This window comes from Arabidopsis lyrata, assembly GCF_000004255.2.
Source record: "Arabidopsis lyrata subsp. lyrata unplaced genomic scaffold ARALYscaffold_1, whole genome shotgun sequence".
NCBI lineage: Eukaryota > Viridiplantae > Streptophyta > Magnoliopsida > Brassicales > Brassicaceae > Arabidopsis > Arabidopsis lyrata.
The window spans coordinates 30,877,432-30,883,520 of record NW_003302555.1 but is presented as its reverse complement, the minus strand read 5'-3'; positions in this window follow the sequence as shown (position 1 = coordinate 30,883,520).

Genomic DNA, 6,089 nt, shown 5'->3' with positions numbered 1-6,089 from the left:
ATTGTACAATTTATTCCAAGCCATCCAGTGCATACCTCTAGAATCACCATTTGAACTCCACCAAAAATTAGCAACCGTGCTAGTAAGTTTAGAAGTGATAGTTTTTGGAAGTCTGAAGCACGACATAACATAAGTTGGTAATGCTGCAGCTACCGATTTAATCATCACTTCTTTTCCCCCTTTTGATAAAAATTTAGCTGACCATCCGTTAATCCTTGTTTGTAGTCTATCTCTGACAAAAGAGAAGATTTTTGTCTTGGAACCCCCTAAACTCTCCGGCAATCCAAGATAAGAACCCATACCTCCGATATTAGTGATACCTAAGGTAGATTGGATTTCTTCCTTGATATCATTATCTACCTTATGTCCAAACTGAATCGAGAATTTTAAAAAATTAATCTGCTGTCCTGAGACCGCTTCATACTTCTTTAAAATCCCCAAAATTACCCCACACTGGTCCTTGTTAGCCTTGCAAAAAAATAAACTATCATCCGCAAATAACAGATGTGAAACTGAAGGGCTTGCATTTGCTACTTTGATACCCGTAATTAATTTTTCCCGTTCAGCTTTCCGAATATTCGCAATGAGCACTTCTGTGCAAAGGATGAATAAATAAGGTGAGAGCGGTGTGGATGTCGGATTCACACACTCAAGTATTTTATTAAGTAGGAAAGATTATTCTTGAGGGACAAAAATGAATATGTAAAAACTTGTAGATTGATACGAAAATTGCTATATTATTTCTTTCTTGAGAGGAAGATCCCCTTTACATGGCCATTGGCCTCTATATTTATACCTAGGTAAACGTCATTAAAATGAGTAATTAAGTACAATTATTCCTTCTTAAATGTGTTCGTTTTGATTCTTCGACTTTAATGCTCAACGTTTGAATTTGAGTTGACTCTGATCTTCATGGGCCTCGCCGCTTTTGGCCCAAGCGTCCTTGAACCGACTTTCCCGTGTCTTCTACACCGAACTCGTGTCACAGTGCAGTCACTTCGGATTCTCGAAATGGTGACAACCACTTCGACCGTCCCTTCGGCTCACGGGTCCATTGGGCTTCATCCTTTATGGGCCATTATCTTGATTACGTGGCAATCTTTGGTTGGTCTCGTACTTCCGGTGCGGGATCCGACACCAACAATTAGCCCCCCAAGTTCTTCGAAGTGCTATTCCAATTCGGAGGACTTTAAATGCTCAAGTGGCCAAAGATTGCGCTCGAGAATCTTTCTGATTTCCCGCCGAAAATCTCATCACTCCTTTAATTTCGGCACTAGCCATTTTTAACTGAGTGACATCTGTCATCATTATGACCGTATATTGATTAATTACTATTAAAACGGGAAAAACCTTCCCACTTCCCACACGACTTCCAAGGCGGTTTCATCATTAGCTTGAGGTAACTTCTTTTCACCATTACTCTCTCCTTTTACTTTTGTACTTTAATCAAAAACTCTCTCTTCTCTTTTTCACAAAAAAACTCTCTTCGCCGGATCTTGAATTTTTCATTTTTATTCGATGACTTCTGATTCTGAAAGACCTGAATCTCCGTCTTACGACGAGAGGCGTTCTAGTAATGACGAATGCACTCGTCCTAACGACATCGCCGGTCCTCATTACAAATCCACCTGTACTCTTCAATCCCTTGAGCGATTGAAGGGGCTTTGTCAAATTCCTCCTGGAATTATAGCGGAGGCGCAAATAGCCGACCCTACGGAATCTCCTGAGAACCACCGTGCCGGCTACTTTTGTGTTTACGAAATTTACTTCAAGGGCTGCAGATTGACCTTCCCCCTTCCCGAAGCCCTAGTTCGATTCTTGGCGGCTCTTGAGATCGCTTTACCTCAATTAACCCCCAATCTCCTCCGAACCATCCTCGGGATTATAACCGTTCCGGCGGAGACTGGCTACGTCATTGGAGTCCCCGAGCTGAATGAACTCCTAAGCGTAAGGAGTTCATCAAAGAAAACTGGGTACTTCTCGGCGTATCCAAATGCCAATAGAAACGTCATCTCGCACCTCCCGAACAAGGATGAGAACTGGCACCATCCTTGGTTTCTGATTAAGAAAACTCCTGCTTCGATTGGGAATCTTTCCGGTGTACTCCCATCGAAGTGGTCTGCGAAACCTGGTAGAGACTAGGTCGTATATTCCTTTATTGTTTATTATTATTTTTTACTGACCGAATTCGTTGTTTCATTTCGCAACTTTCATCGCTTCAACTCTCCCGACTGAAGAATTTATCAAGTTCTTCAAAACAATCCTTGAAGGGGAAACCCTTTGGAATTCTTTTACCCTCGACCGATTTGTCGAGGCCAACCGGAAACTCAGGATGAGTCCTCCCAATCTACTTCATCGTCTTCCGCCTCCTCCCTCAACTCAGGGAATGTCAGCTCGGGCCCTCGCTGCCCAGCGTAAGAAGCTCTCCAAGCCGATAGCAGAGGCTTGTGATGAAAACAAGGCGTTCCTTGCGACCGCCATCGACAAAAAAGATTACAGCAGGACCCTGCTGGTTGATGACAACAGCTCCGAGGGAGCCAGATCCGTTGCTGCTTATAGGTTAACACCTCGCCGCGAACGCCGTGACGAGCGTTCTCCTCGGAGAGAGCGGTCTCCTCGTCGTGATTCTCCTCGTCCTCCCCGAGACGATTTCAGCAACGAACCTCTTAAGAATTTGGTTCGTAAGAAGAGGGACAAGTCGTCCCGTGATGACTCGTCTCCGCGAAGGGAGAAATCAAGGGCCCGGACTGACCGTTCACCTCGATCATCTCCTTCTGCTGAACCAATGGGTCCTCCCCGACCTGTTGACATGTCTTCTTCTTCCCAGCCCGTCAGTGAAAAGACTGCTCGGAGTGCATCTCCTAAAAGTGGAGATTCTGAATCTCGAGATGCTCCCTCGAGGCTGAAGCCTGCTCTTGTCCCTCAAGTCAAATCGCTTTCAGGTTTGGTGATTTACACATATTTAAACTTTTTGTCTTTATTAAAATTCTAATTTTTACAACTCTTCCTTCTTCGCAGCTATGGAGAAAGAGGGCAGCGTCTTCCGATGCTTCAAGACCCGATCGGGTTCGATCCTGCCAGACTTCGACAAATGGCGCCCTGCGATTCGTGAACGCTATTTGCTTCACGCGCATCACTCATCTCGGGTTAGTTCCGTTTCTTCTTTTTTTTTTATTGCATTGCCATTCCGCGAACTAACTCGCCATCCCGGGTTCATGTATAATGCCAGGCTCATAGCGAATTTAACGACATGATCGAACATTACGAAGGGTTGGTCATTGGACGGGAGAAGGAGATTGACATGTGGAAAAAGAAACTCTCTGCCCTTGAGGCTGAACTCAGTTCTTCTGTCGGCTCCAAGCACGATCTGGAGAACAAGGTCGACAGTTTAACATCAGAGCTTGCGCAGATAAAGGGGGAGCTACAGGGTCAGTACGACCAGAACTTCAAGCTCCAGGAAGAGTTTTCTGGTGTTCAGGGTAGGCTTCAAGAGTCCGAATCAACCGCCGATACCCTGAACAATCAACTCATCGAGCTTGACACGAAGTACAAGGCGCTAGCCAAGTTGCGTGATTCTGAGTTGGCAAGGTCGGCATCGAAGGCCAGAAAGGAGGTTAAGGGACGCGGGATGGAGTTGATCCAAGGGGCCATTCGCTTCATGCAAACCGAGAAGGCTAGGTCGGACCTGGAGTCAGACATCAAAGAGCATGAAAGCAACCTGATTCTGCTGGATCAAATCCATGAAGCAGATTTCTCCGAAGAGCAAGAAAGGACCGAGCTGTCAACTAATCTTTCTGAAAAACGGAGTCGTTTGGCAGCTCTTCCCACTTCGACCTTCAACCCGCTTGACTTTGAGGAATTCTTTACTGACTCACCTCCTATAAGTGAATCGGGTTTGGACTGGGCAGGTAACGCTTGGCTTCTGAGGCTTATCTTTTCTTACCTTGTACCTTTGATTGACTGGAATCATTATTTCCAGGTTCAAGTGAGACGGAAGGCATTGTCCCGCCCGTAGCTCCTATGGTACCGGAGGTCTCTCCGGAGGTTGGTTGTACCGCGGAGGGTGGTCAGGGAGCTTCATCTGATCAGGCACCAGTCAAAGAGGTGAATGAAACTTTGGTTGCTGAGCCGGAGTCCGAGGTGGAGATCACTCCGTAGTGGCTGTGTCCACTTTAAATTGGGGATTGTCCCTTTTATTTTAAGACTTAATTTCGAACTTATTTTTGCCTAAGGAGGCTTTATTTTCTTTTGAACAAGATATTTGCCTGAGGAGGCTTTTAAACCTTTCTAGGTTGTGACCCAAGGGGGTTTGGTTAAAATTATACGCGGGTTTGCAAAGTCCGCTTTTAACCTTTTGTGGCCTTGTGGTTATGCTTTTGAGATTTTTAGGCTGATCAGACCTTTCTCTTTAGAATGCGAGAACTGAGCTCGGCTTAAAGCGAGTTCCCCACTTCGGGTTTAGTCAACTCGGTAAACTTGTTGGGCTTGGGCCTTAGAAACTTTTGCAGTTAATGCGACGGTTGCTCTTTCCCTTCTTAAAGAAAACGGCTCGTCTTTTAATGCACTAATTGCCTTTTCTCGATTTTCCAAAAATGGTTTAACCCACTCGGAAACGCTACCATTAATGGATTTATGGTTCCAAGACAAACCCTAAATCATTATAAATAAAGGCTTACCTACCTCTAGGCTTTATTAAACATGACTCTAGAATCTTACTTGAGAAATATTTTAAGAATGGAAAACGAAACAGTAGCCCCCGTTGATCCCGGCAGTCCACTCTTCTTATCCGGCGACGGCTTTGAACCGGCCGGCGTTCTCTTCCCTCACGCCGTCTTTCACTTTCCTCCGAAGGAGAAGAAAGAGGCTTGCGATTTTATTGACAAGGTAAATATTAAAGTTTTTGATTTAAAACTTCTTGTTTTGTCTTATTCACTCATTTTTATGCTAGGTCGCCGACAAGCACCGTCGCTTGTGTGAAGAGAGGCAGCGGCTGGGACTCAAAAGGCAGACGCTCGAGGCTCGCATCGCTCGGGTGGAAAGGAAGATACGGGCTTTGGAGAGTGATCCCTTTCAATGGGAGTGGCGGAACTTCGATTCCGTTGCTGAGATCCCGAAGATGCTTCGGATGTATCTCCGTGCTAGAGGAGTCCCGGGTCCCGTGAACGCCCCTGTCTTCGCCGTTCCATCCGACAGTGAAGAGGAAGAGGACTTGGAGGAGGAGGCCAGCAACTGCCGGAAACGCGTTCGGGATCGTTCCGAAGTGGATGCCAAAAACAAGGCGTCCACTTCGAAGACTAAACCGGCGATGAAGGAGCCTGTTCCTGAGCCTCTCCCATAAATGTTCTTTAATTTCTTCACTTCTTCTTTTTTTTTTTTTTAAAACTCGTAATGGGCTTCGGCTCCTTTTTATTTATGGAAATATTTGCTACTTTCCTTTCTTTCCAAATATTCTTGGAGATGCGTCTTTTAATGCAGGATCCGTTCGAGGGCATAAATCTCTCCGCGAATCATTCCATTCCTTGGATAGAATCCGCAGCTTGCTAGGGATATGGGGTTCCTATAAATTATAGGTTCAATTCCCCTTTACTCCTCACCACTCTCTTTTTTTTATTTTAGCAGGTATGGAGTTCAATCTACGCTGTTCAGAATCTATGCCCGACTTCTCCAGAATCGGAATGATGAATGAAGATGTTCCAAATGAGCCCAACAGGCAGCCTCCTCCACTTCGCGGCTTCTTGAGATCTCAAATCCGAGCCCCATGTGCTTTGATCAGGGATCTCCCAATCAGAGACCAAGGAACGGCGACGGCGTTCATAGAGGCGCTCGAGCTTCAACACCGGAAGCTTACGTCGGAAAAGAGGAGACTTCGGAAGAGGATTAACCGGATGCAACGCAGGCTTACTACAGTGTCAAGAAGTCTTCACATCCTTGAATCTCACCCCGGAGAGTGGATTGAGCTTGGAATTTCTGACTTTGCTCGAATTCCGGACTGCATGATGCCGATCCTCGATCTTGCTGGTCAAGGAGTTGAAGTGTTCTGCTCATCAACAAGATTTCCATAATCCGAAGTGTACGATGAAGACATTCCC